Here is a 13345-nt window from a genome sequence, read left to right as displayed (position 1 = left end):
ATGGGTTCCAGTGTTGATTCTTTCCTTTAGTACTTGTACGGTTTTGGCCAACGCAATTAATTTTCCTGAGACTTAGTTTCTTTATTTGTCAAATGGGGATGATAATATTAATAATACTTGCCTTACAGGATAATTGTGACACTGGAGATCAAATATGATAAGTACTTGGGTATAGTAGGCATTCAATAAGTCATTGTTATTCTTTGAAGTAGTTACTTCAACTTGTGAGAGACCAAGCTGTTACAGGCCCTAAAGATATTTGATATTATTATGGGGGCTAATCTTTGAGTATACTGTCTTTCAGTTATATTTGGGAGGGATGGGGGAAGAGACTAGCCTGGTGAGAAGGACACACTTTTTTTAATTAATTTTTTTTATTGGATTATAGTTGATTTACAATGTTGTATTAGTTTCTGCTGTACAGCAAAGTGAGTCAGTTATACATACACATATATCCCCTCTTTTTTAGATTCTATTCCCATATAGGTCATTACAGAGTACTGAATAGAGTTCCCTGTGCTATTCAGTAGGTTCTTGTTAGTTATCTATTCTATATATAGTAGAAGACACATATTTGGCCTGGATTTGGATGTGGCCTGGATTTGGATCTGGCCTGTGGCAATTACCAGTTGTACAAACAGGCAAGTTGTTTAATCATTGAGCTTCAACCTCTTCACTTGAAAAAACAGGAGTAATAATACCAATCTTACAGAGGCTTTTGAGGCTTAACTGAAATAGTATATGTAAGGCATGGCAGTGATTTTAAAAATATTTGTTCTCCATAAGACATTGTTACAGAATGTCCCAGTGTTTGTTATAAGTGTCATTGTATTCCTATTTGTGCTCTTAGAACTCAGCATGGCCATCACATAGTAGGAACTGAAAAAATGTTTGTTGGACTGAATGGGCCCTTGAGTTGAATAGTACAAACACTTTATACCCAGAATTGTTTTTGTTTTGTTTTTTTAAAGAAACTGATGTTTATTTTCTATCTACCTTATTTCTGTTTTCTGCTTAAAAGCCTGGGGAAGAACAGCTTAAGACAACTCCGTGGTTGTTCCTACCCTTTCAGTGGCCTGAGCAGTGGAAGCTTCAGACCAGTCCTCAGTGGCGGGCTGAGGGCTCCCATCTTGTGCAGGAACTTCTGGGCAGGCAAAGAGACACCTGCGCCTTCAGACCCGTCTGCGCCCGCGGGTAGAATACAGTGAACTTGGGAGCTGCAGCAGTCCATTCACCCCGATGCTCCTCCTTGGCCATGGCCTTCTCAGCATGGCCTGCTCTTCCTTTTCAGTCTCTCCATCACCTCTGTAGAAGCAGAGATCAGGCGGGACCTCCCACGGGTGTGCACACGGGATGGTACCACGCATGTGCAGAACTTCCTGGGCCAGGATCCACCACCTCAGACCCACTGAGTGAACTCTCTTGTTGCTGCAAGGATGGCAGTGTCCACAGAGCGCAGAGAAGAGTCTGTGTTACAGGGAGCTGTGGTTGGTGGGTTAACGTACAACACCTCTGTGAGAGGCTGGTCGCCAGCCCTGGGATCAGTAACCCCCAGAAGACGCGGCCCCTGGAAGGCTGCCTGGATCTGGTTAGTGAAGTTTCCAGGGGTGAAGCGGGCAGCAATAGGAGTGGCTCCAGTGACAGCAGCAAACTTCAGCACAGCCCTCTGGCCAGTGTTCCTGGAAGATATGACACTGATCAGTCAGTTTTTAAATGGTAGCAATGGCACAAGCCATCTGCAGAAGCTTCTCCCAGGTCCCCTTCAGATCTATAATGTAGATGCCATCACTTTTCCTTTAGTAGATGTATTGTTCCATTTGGAAGTCAAGGTTGGTGCCACCTAAATGGGCTCCTGCTGCTTGGAATTTAAGGACATTGTCTTCCTTCATTTGTGGGACCTCAAGGGCTCTGGTGATTGTGAAAATTTCCCTTTAAGTTATTATGGAAACCCAGGACAACACCATCTAGACCCCTCTCTGGGTAGTGCAGAGTGGTACACCCAAAGTTTGACTGCTAGTATGCTCACTGTTCTGTGTCTGCCCTACAAAATAAAATGTTAAGGGAGTTTTATGCTGAGTAAAACCCCCAGGCTTAGGAACCAGCGTGCTTAAGACCTCAGATTTCTTTCTGGCTCTCAGTATGAGGGTCATGATTATTTCCCTTGCGTCATCCTCCACATGTGGCTTTTCATCTTACGTTCTGGCTTTGCTCCAGGAGACGACACACTGCCTTATGCCAGGGACCTGGTGAAAGGTCACACCGGGAATGGCCAGGCTGGGAGGAGCTCACCTAACGGTGTGAGTCCCTGACTGCATTCTTTGGTGCTCCACCGCGGTGGGGTAAAAGCAAGAGTGAAAAATTCCAAAGGGGCCTAAAATTTAGAGTTTGGCCTGATAGTATAACTAGAAGGTTTTTTGCTCTGAATTGCTGTAACCAGGAGAGAGTGAGTTTCTGTCATTTCCCTACCAAATGAAAAATGGAATTGATGATGAATGGTTGTTAGATACAGTGATCTGAACGTATTCTTTCCAGCCTAGTGAGACCCATTCCAACCTTTCACAGATAGTTTCTTTAAAGACAGCATGAGAAACCTCAGTGTCCTCTGAAGGTTTTTGTAAATGGATGCCAGCCCAGCTTTTATTAAACTGGGTTTATACGTCATTTAATTGGTCATCTTGACGTACCTCTTCCAGACTCTGCTTGAGCAAGGACAAAATGAGTTGAGTGTTCTCTTCTGCTGCAAATGCTGAGCTTGAGTGGTTTTTGTTGTTGTTGTTGCTTCAACTTTGTCTCTTTTTCATGTTGTCCCTGAATTTGTTAAGTTTGTCCCTTTTTCAGGTTTTTTTTTTTTTTCATCTACATCGATTATGTCTAGTGTGGTTGATGTTCACCTCAGTCCAACTCAGAGCACTAAAGCAAATACCTACTGAGCACGTGGTCAACACAGAGCATGCTGGTGCTATTTTCTAGAGCTTCAGCATAGGGTCTTTAGAGCTGCAGCATTCAACACAGTAGCCATTACCCCTATGTGGCTATTGAAATTTAAATTAATTAAAATTAAATGAAATAGAAATTTCAGCTCCTCAGTTGTACTAGCCATATTTCAAGTGCTCCGCAGCCACATGAGGGTAGTGCCTACCGTATTAGACAGCACAGACATAGAACACTTCCATCCCTGTGGAAAGGACAGTGTTGTTACAGAGATTACAAGCGTAGCCTCTGGGGACAAACTGCCTGGGTTCAAAAACCTGGCTTTGCCTCTTGTTAGCAAGTAAATTCATCTTTCTAAGTCTCAGTTTCTTCATCTGTAAAACGAAGCTAATAATAGTCGCTACCTAACAGGGTATTTGTGAGGATTGAAATGAGATGAGGTATTTAGAGACTTAGCACAGCGCCTGGCTCATAGCAGGCCACCAGAGGAGGACCTGGGGGAAACGGAGGTTGCAAATAACAGAATGTTCAAGTAGCGGCTGAACTCGGTGTCTGAAATACGATAGAAAATAATTTCCCTTTTAATTAAAAATCTGGAGGTAGGCAATCCAGGATCGGCGTGGCATGTCCCAGTGGGCAGGATGAGGTACGCATCCACTGTGTCTTTAGGTTCCCAGAATTTTCCTCCTGACATTTTCACTAGTGTCCTGTTGGCCTGAATTTAGTCACATGGCCACATCTAACTGCAAGGGAAGCTGGGGAACAATTTTTTTTCGGGGCGGCTGTGTTTCTAGCTAAAATTTTTATTACTGATAGAGGAAGGGGGAAATGGATATTGGAGGAAACTAGCAGTCTCTGCTACTAAGAGAGACAAGACTGAAGCCAGAGTACAGAGGTCTTTAATGCAATCTAAGGAGTTTGTTTTTTTATTGCTTGGGCTCTGTGGAGCTATTGATATTCTCAGTGTAGGGAGTTAATACAATTAAAGGCTGTTCATGATAATGGACTCTGACTTGGTTCCTCAAACCAGCAATACTCACCTTAGCAATACTCAGATAATTTCAAGAACAGTTACTTTCAATTAAAAAAATTTCCAACATTCTTTCCCACTCTCCCTCCTTTTTAGGTAAGGGGAAAGGTAGCCTGAGGGGAGGAAATGTGAGAAGGCAGCCCTTCCATCTGACAGCTCTCCTTTTAAACTTCCTCCAGTGTATCACTGGCCCTCTCATAAAGGGCTGAGAGAGGAAATCAGTTCTTCACATGGGGCGGGGAGTTCTGAATAGAGGGAGTTGCTATCTTTTTGTTATCAAGATAGTGTGCTCTCTCTCTCTCTGAGCACTTGTGCTTACCTCAGACACTGCATTGTTGATGGTGTGCCCTGCTAGATTCGAAGCAGCTTGAGGCGAGAGTTCAGGTCTTACTTGAGTCCGTATCCTCTGCAATTAACACAGTACCTAGGGCAAGGCATATATAGGGTTATGGAACATCTTGGTAAATGCTGAGCCCATGAATGCTGTGTAGATTGCATTAACCTTAAAGCAGGTGCACTCAAGCTGAAATCCTCATACTGTTGATTACTGCTGAGTTTGTGCTGAAAGCATTTCATGCAAAGGCTAAGAGAAAGACTTGAAAGGTGGAGACAGTTGTGGCCACCTGGAATGTGATTCTGCTCAGAGTACATTGGACTGTGTAACAATCAGAGAGGTCAAATAGTTTGTGTTAAATCCTGGAGGAGGTCCTCTCTTTTCTTACTTTGCCTTTGTCTTTCTAGGCACTGGTTTACTAAGACGATAAAAAATATACTGAATTTGTGTGCTTATAAAATATATCCTTAGGTAAGCCCCTCCAGTGAGATTTTTAAATCAATGAATGTTTACTGTGTCTGTGTAAAGCATTATGGTAGGGGCCAGAAGGAATAAAAATAGATAAATAAAAGAACGAATCCTAGCTTTCAAGGAATTTACAATCAACAAACACTGTGCTAGGTTGTAGGAATCTAAATATGATTGACTAGGCTCCTACCCACAAGGGGATTACAATATGGTATGAAAAGCAGACAGATAAGCAGATGATGACATGTACTGTGATCTAGCGTTTGAACCTTTCTCAGGGCCAAATGTACATACTTTGGTTAAAAATTTAAAGAAATTGTCCATTTGAGATTTTGTGAAATCTGCAGACACATTCTAGTTAACTAGTATGTAAAATGTTTTCTGAGAATCGGATATATTTTAGGAGTGGCAGGGATATGATATGCAACCAGGAGAGAGAGAGAGAGGGGGGAGGAAAGAAAAGAGGGTTGATCATTTTGAGGTGACATTAAATTATCTTTTGACACCAGCTGTATCTTTTTTATAACAGAAAATGGAAATAACTCTGTCCTTGACCTTCAAAAAGAAATTGACTTACCTAGCTTAACTATTCAAACAAACAACTGTGTACTCTCTTCAATTCCTATGATGATTTTGATTTACTGTAAATGACTGAATTTAATGAACTAAATTATGCTAGTTAAATGCATTTTGTGAATGGTATTGTAGTTTGTTACAAAGCATTATGTCTATGCTAAATTGTGCTGTAAATGATATGGTATGGAACATATGTGCTGTATTCATAATTTAACTATTGCTATGGAGTGCCTTCTTAGATAGGACATACTGAAAAAGGAGCCTTTATTTACCTGGTGAAATGAAGGTGATATCTCAGCAAATCACTAGGTCTTACTGACCTTGGCAGAATTACAGTGCTAATATTTTCACATGGATGAACTGTTCTTGAACAATTTCTCTAATGTATATGGCAGAAATAGGCTTTCCATTAAAACTGCGTGTATATGGTGTATCTTCCCTTTCCATTTTTTTCCCCTTCAACAAACATTTACTGCAGTCATAGCAAGGATAATTCCACCTCCATTAAGGTTCATGTTTTCTCCTGGCCTCTCAAATGGTAGAGACAACTGAAGTCAAAAGTTTGTCCTGCAGTTATGCTGGTGCTCTCTGAAAGGACTTGCATTAGATAACACCCTGCTCTTCTTTCCGAGTAATTTGAGAGATTTTGTAAAAAGAGTAAATGCTGAGGCCAAAATAGCATCTTTATTACTGATACAAGCTATGTTGGCTTAGTGTGGGAGCCAAATAGGCTTTCTAGCAAAATCCTGACATTAGGTATACTTACCCACTAGGTCCTGGGCTTTCTTACATGGAAGGACGGCATAGGTAAGATTTTTAACATGGAAAAGCAAAGAATTTGTGCTTTCTTTGGATAGGCTCGTCTAGGCACTAGACAGAGAATATTAAGCTGGTGGGAGAGTTTTTTCAGTTAATGAGATTGAATTTTTCAACTCAGAGTTAGGTGTATGCAAATGACTAGATAGTCAATTTTGATGAATTGCTGTAAGAAAAGAATTAGTTTTAGTCATTTTTCTGTGCTGTATTTGGCATTTTTCTCAGAATGATTCATTTAATGTGTCTCTTGGTAATATTCTCTGTGTATTTATTTTAGAAGTAGCAGTAAATGATACAACTAATATTCTAAAATATTGTAATGGATATGAACTTGGGAGTTCATCTATTTGCTCTTTCTTAGGATTATAGTACAAATTGCTGCTTTCGGAGCAGGGACAATACAATTCTAATCAGAAATGTAAAACTGGGGCTTCCCTGGTGGCGCCGAGGTTAAGAATCTGCCTGCCAATGCAGGAGACACGGGCCCGAGCCCTGGTCTGGGAAGAATCCCACATGCCGCGGAGCAACTAAGCCCGCGTGCCACAACTACTGAAGCCCGTGAGCCTAGAGCCCGTGCTCCGCAACAAGAGGAGCCACCACAATAAGCATGCGCACCGCAACGAAGAGTAACCCACACTCTACACAGCTAGAGAGGGCCCGCACGCACCAACGAAGACCCAACGCAGCCAAAAATAAATAAAATAAATAAATTATTTAAAAAAAATGTAAAACTGGTAATACAATCTTTTTAAAATTAATTAATTAATTAATTATTTTGCCACGCCTCGCAGCTTGTGGGATTTTAGTTCCCCGACCAGGGATTGAACCTGGGCCCCAGCAGTGAAAGCACTGAGTCCTAACCACTGGAACACCAGGAGTGGGACCTTTCTTTGTGATTGGCTACCATGAATGGCTATAGGTGGGGCAAACAGTCGGTTAATGACTGTAGGATTTCCCATATCAGCAACATGGAATTATAATGTTAGAGATTTTACATTTTTCTGAATGCCAGAAGCATAGAATTTTGGCTGGTTATTCTAGCAAGGTGCCGGACTGATATACAGCTAGAGTCAGAGACTTGGAGAAGCAAAATCTATATATAAAGTAAAGTGAACTCTTGGAGCATGTCTTTAGAGCCCCCAGACCACACTTGCAGATAACAAAACAAAAACCAAGGACTATTAAGTGATTTGTTCAAAGTCACCCAACAAGTTAGTGATTGAGCCAGATACCCTAGGTATTCTTCCAGTACAGTATTTCCTATATGCAAGAAAGGGACAGGTATTACAATCATCCTATAGAGAAATTAAGGCAAAGGAAGTTCCTTGTGTGACCACCAAAGCATTTAAGATCATAGAATTAGATCATCTGAATGTTTAGGAATACTTAAAGATTAGATCTTTAAATATTGTCTAATTAAATCTCCTATACAACACTTAAATCCAATCTACAAAATCCCTGGCAAATGGTCATTCAATGTTTGCACATTTAGAGTGATGGGAAATTTGATCTTTGTTTAGCTCAGATTGTTAGAAAGTTTAGTCTTATATTAGGCCTAATGTGTCTTCCTGCAGCTTCAAGTCATAGGTTTTAGTTCTGCTTTCCGGTGGTTCAAAAATCATAGTTAGCCATGGGACTATATTATCCTATACCCTCTTTCATGTGTATTACCCTTGTCTTTCCTTACTTTCAACATTCTATGTTTTAGGACATACTGAAATATCCACTGGATCAGTCAAATCTATAAATATGCCTCTTTGATAAGAATTTCAAGTTCATTGTATAAAACAGGCCTGAAAAATTTCCAAAAGTGTTAAGGAAAGGGAAACTAGAGTCTATTATAATTCCTTTAGGCAAATTGTTTGATTTCCTTGAGGTATTTGCAAATGCTGGTTCTCATGTGGGTCTCATTATGACTAACATAATCTATTTGGCCAGCTTGATTCAACCCATTTTCTAAAACTCATTGATTTGTTATTTCTATATATCTTTGTGATACTGACATTTTCCAATGTCCATGGATAGTACTCAGTAAATTATGTAAGGTATTCCCTTCCATCCAGATCTGCAAATAATACTAACAGTTTAGTTTTGTGTACTTGTGTTAAGCAAATTTGATATATAACAATCAGATTTAGGTAAAAAATTTCAGAAGATGATTAATTCACTCAAAGAATTCTTTTAAATAACTAGTTCCCCAAATGCCCTTTAAGTTTAATTAGATTGGAAAAAAGTCGTGTTTAGACCTAAGATCTCTGGAATATTTCAAGTACATAAAGCAAGATATAGACATTTGAAAACTGCATAAGGGAGAATAGAATTATGGAAACAGACTTCTAGATGAACAAAGAGAATAGAGAAGTGACATTCAACACAAAAGGCTGTCTGAATAATCCTGCATTTGGTGGGTTACAGACATGCTCCAAGCTGTTTGAGAGTTAGTGGGGCTTGTGGCTCAACCTAAGAAGGTTAAGTATTATTTTAAACAATCAAGTGTTCACAGACTCATAGAAAAGACAGGTCAGGTGTATGCCAGAATTTACAAGGATTATCCAGGACAGAACCTGAATTAAAAACTTTAAGATAATTCGTTTTCTGTTTTTAATCTATTCCAATGTCAGGATTTTTTTCTCCTTACAGTCTAACTTAAGCCTCTAGCTTGATTCTCATGAAAGAAAAAGTTACAAGTAGTTATCACCTCTTTGTAAGGACCCTGCATGTACACGGGCTCCGTTTCTCTCTGGATTATGAAGACCCGAACTTGCCACTAAGTTCATGGTGATTTTGTTAGGACCTGATAAGTGGGAAGATTCTCTTACTGATCTTATGCCCTCTTTTATCCAAGTGAGTAAAAGCCAACTGAGGGATAGTAGTGCTCCCCAGCACTTATTTGTCTGGTTCAGGCTCTTGCCTCTGCACTTGCGGGGGCCCAATTTGATATTTTATGTATTGTTTTGGGGTATAAGACTAGGTAACCTTATAATGACAATAAGGATAGGAAACATCGCTTTATAAAGTCAAAAAGTAAAGAATAGAATTCAGTATAAAACTTCTGAAATATCTCTCATACTTAGTGGCAAAACTGACTGTTTACATTAGGTTAAAAATTATTCGTAGAAAATGTTATGGGCCAATGTCTTAGGAGCCAAGCACAAGTCTGACTTTGGATCAGGTCTGAACCAATAAATTTTGCTTTTTTTTTTTTTTTTTGCTGAAAACATTTAAAATGTATTTAAAATTCATTTTAAAGTCAGTTTGCTTTAGGCTACTTGATTTATGATACGCCTTTGTGTAGCTTCATGTTTCTTCAGTATATGATTTTCATCAACATTGGAAATTTTTTGGCCATTATTTCTCCAAATAGTTTTTCTCTTCCCTTCCTTTCTCTCTTTTCCTTCTGGGATTCCAATTAGTCACATATTAAGCTGCTTGAAGGTGTCCCACAGCTCACTGGTGCTCTGTTCATTTTTTTTTTCCAATCTGCAGTGTCAAACTACCATTAATCCTATCCAGTGTATTTTTCATCTTTGACATTGTACTTTTCACTTTTAGAAGTTTGATTTAGGTCATTTTTATATCTTTGATGTCTCTCCTTAACCATGCTTATGCTTTCCTTTTTCTTCTGGAACATATAGAGTATATTTATAATAGCTGTTTTAATGTTCTTTTCTCCTAATTTGTAATCTGTTTGATTTCTGGGTCTGTTTCTATTGATTGATTTTTCTCCTCATTATGGGTCATATTTTCCTGCTTCTTGTGTGACTTTGTGAATTTGGGTGCTAGACATTGTGAATTTTATGTTGTTTAGTGCTGGATTCTTTTATGTTCCCATAAATATTTTTAAGCTTTGTTCCAGGGCATTCAAAAAACTTGGAAATAGGTTGATCCTTTTGAGTTTTGCTTTTAAACTTTGTTAGGGAGGACTAGAGCAACTTTTAGTCTAGGGCTAATTTGCCTACTACTGAGACATTATCCTTCTGAGTTTTTTACCTGTTGCTTTATATATTATGAGGGTGTTTTTGTTTTGTTTTGTTTTTAGCCCTGGCTGTTGGGAATGTGAACTATTCCCTGCCCTGTGTGAGCTCGGAAGATTGTTCCGCCTGCTCCTTTCCCGTGGTTCATTTTCCAACCTTGCGTAGTTTCCTTGTATGTGTGTGCCTATCAACACAGCATGAGACTCTGTGGATCTTCAGAGCTCTCTTTTTTGGTGCTCTGGTGCCGTCTCCTCCATGGTACTCTTCCTGTGATTCTAGCCACCTGGCTTCCCCACATTTTCAACTCTGTCTCTCAGCTTAGGGAGACCACCTCATTTATTTTGCCTTCTCTTCATTGCCTGTTGTTGTCCCATGTCTGAAAACTATTATTTCGTATGTTTGTCTGTTTTTTTAGTTACTCCATCATAGCCAGAGGTGGCATCCTAAAAGTCAGTATATTTTAGGACTCTTAAGTGAGAAGAATGCTTTTTGGAGCTTCCCGGGTGGCACAGTGGTTAAGAATCCACCTGCCAAGGCAGGGGCCACGGGTTCGAGCCCTGGTCTGGGAAGATCCCACATGCTGCAGAGCAACTAAGCCCGTGGGCCACAACTACTGAGCCTGTGCTCTAGAGCTCACGAGCCACAACTACTGAAGCCTGTGCGCCTAGAGCCCGTGCTCCGCAACAGAAGCCACCGCAATGAGAAGCCCGTGTACCGCAACGAAGAGTAGCCCCTGCTCGCTGCAACTAAAGAAAGCCCGCACGCAGCAGCAAAGACCCAATGCAGCCAAAAATAAATAAATAAAAATAAAATAAATATATATATATATATAAAAAAGAATGCTTTCCAACTTTTTATTCGTATACCCTAAAAATATCCAATACACAGTATTTAAAGGCATTTATACAAACAATTGAAATCTTTCTTTGGGGAAATTAAAACAACAAAACTTGATTGCATATCATGATTTCATACTTTGCAGATGTTAATATTTAATCATATGTAGAGTCATTTAGCTTAAGTGCATTAATGTAACTCATTTAAAAGAGGCCAGTAATTGTCCTATTAACTCCCAGCCTGGATGTTATCTGCTCTGCTCTGCCCTGCTAGTAAGGCCAGAGGGGGACTCTTCTCTATTGGCACCCACAGAGATTGCTCTGATCTGTTGAAAATCCTGTTAAAATCTAATTACTTAGGAGAATCAGCCAGGGAATATCTAATGAGCTTGAGGAAACCCACTAGAAGAAATTCTGCGTAACTAACGAATGAAATGTCTTCTGTCTTTCAATTATACTGGTACCATATGAACATAATTGCTGCCTTATAAAATGTGACTTTTGTTTGTTGTTTTTTAATTGTGTGTCATGAATTTTTTTGAGATATGAAAATAACTTAATTTCCCGTGGAGGACAAATGACGGTTTAAAGCTTAAATAGGCATACTTTATTTCCTCACAAATATTTGATAACTTGTTATCAAGTGTTTAAAAATGTGCATTAATTAGTGAAACCACCACACAGGTGTGAAAATTTTGACTATTAAAAGAACTTGAGTTTTTAGTCGAGAATGAAAAATGTGCTCATCAGGAGACTTTGGAAAGGATTATTCTCTGCAATCATCTTAAAAATATTGCCAAAAGAAGTTGATTTATTAAAAATGAAAATTTATTTGTCTCACTTATTTTGTAAATGTATCTTTGAGACTCTTAGTGTAGTTTACATTTCCTTCTCTCTTTAACAATTAGCAATATCTTTTTTTTCACATCCAATTTAACTTTGTGTTTCAACTTTGCTGACTTTCCACTTCTCTTTATTTAGGACTTTTTTCTTAACATTGGATGGTTGTTTAAGACTATGGGCTTTGGAGTCAGATAGACCTGAGGTATTCAAATCCTAATTCTTCTACTGAGAACGAATTTCTTAACCTTCTGAGTCTCAGTTTCATTTCTATACAATGGGAACACTAATTAGTATGTTAAAGTTGTGAATATTTTATGAAGTAAAGCATGTAAAGTGCTTAGCACGGTATCATTCATGTTGTAACTTCTCAAGAGATGGTAGTTATTATTTTTGAGGACTAATTAAAATTTGGTATATGAAAGAATTGTGATATCTAAGATTCATTAAAAACTAATGTAGGGTGAATTTCTATTATCCTAATGTATTTCTATCACCATGCTCGTATTAAATTTGTTGAAAAAATTTAAAAGGGTCTATTTTTAGTAGCATGTCGGTGAACTTCATTCCAAAGTTTATCAAGTTTTTAGCCAATGTGTCATTTTATAACATGGATTGATTTCAGCAGATGACATCAGAAACAAAATGTGGTTTGGTGATACATTACTTAGAAAAATACCTGTCTTAGTGATAAATTATTATTGGAATATTATATGATTTTAATGATTGAGGAGAAAAAAAGACTATTACATATTATTTCAACAATTAACAATGTAGCTATTATTTAAAATTATTATCTGGCCTATAGAACTCTGGCAGTTGAAATACTTAAATTGACAGTGCTTTTATTTTCAATCACTTGATAACAGGTTAAAATTAGATTTTCTGTTTTGCCTAAAATATAGATTAAAACATTCTTTAATCAGACTATTTGGAAATTAATATACAAGTAGCCTTATAAAATGATTCTTGTGTTTTATAACTGGGCAAGGAGGTAGAATTATTATAATAATGTTTTCACTTAGAATGTGCTCTTTTATATTTAAAATTCCTTTCTTGTATAATTCATTAATTCTTATAACAATTTTATGTAGTAGCCATATAGTACTGTATTGTAAGCAATAAAAGGAAACAGAATTTTTGTATACATGTAGCTCTGATTATATTTATAGTATAAAAAATACACATACAAAGTATAATACACAAACTAGGATGTTTCAATAAAAGAATATTTAAAATAATTTGCTAACATTTGTGAATTTAATACTTTACATAGATTTGATCTTCTTGAAAAAATCTGATTGAGAGATAATGAATGGTGTTATTTGGTGGGGCAAGAAGTTAGAATTGAATGAATGGTAATTCACACTATTTGTTAAAAAGTTTATATGTAATCAATAAGTATGGCGAACTTATTTTATCTGGTAGGAATTATTATGCTATAATCAAAGACCAAACACCAGCTAATTTGTTCATTTAACAAATATTTATTGAGGGCTTATTATTTGCCGTAATGGGAATGTAATGTTGAACAAGACAG

At 38.1% G+C, this 13345-nt stretch overlaps 1 pseudogene; it reads right to left on the bottom strand.

The window, feature by feature from the left end:
• Positions 1-1037: 1037 nt before the first annotated feature.
• The window catches only part of LOC118897922, a 166750-nt pseudogene continuing 154442 nt past the window's right edge, over positions 1038-13345 (bottom strand).

Source organism: Balaenoptera musculus, chromosome 1, assembly GCF_009873245.2.
Source record: "Balaenoptera musculus isolate JJ_BM4_2016_0621 chromosome 1, mBalMus1.pri.v3, whole genome shotgun sequence".
NCBI classification, from domain to species: domain Eukaryota; kingdom Metazoa; phylum Chordata; class Mammalia; order Artiodactyla; family Balaenopteridae; genus Balaenoptera; species Balaenoptera musculus.
Note: the sequence above shows the minus strand (reverse complement) of the source record. Positions and strands in the feature narration are given on the sequence as shown.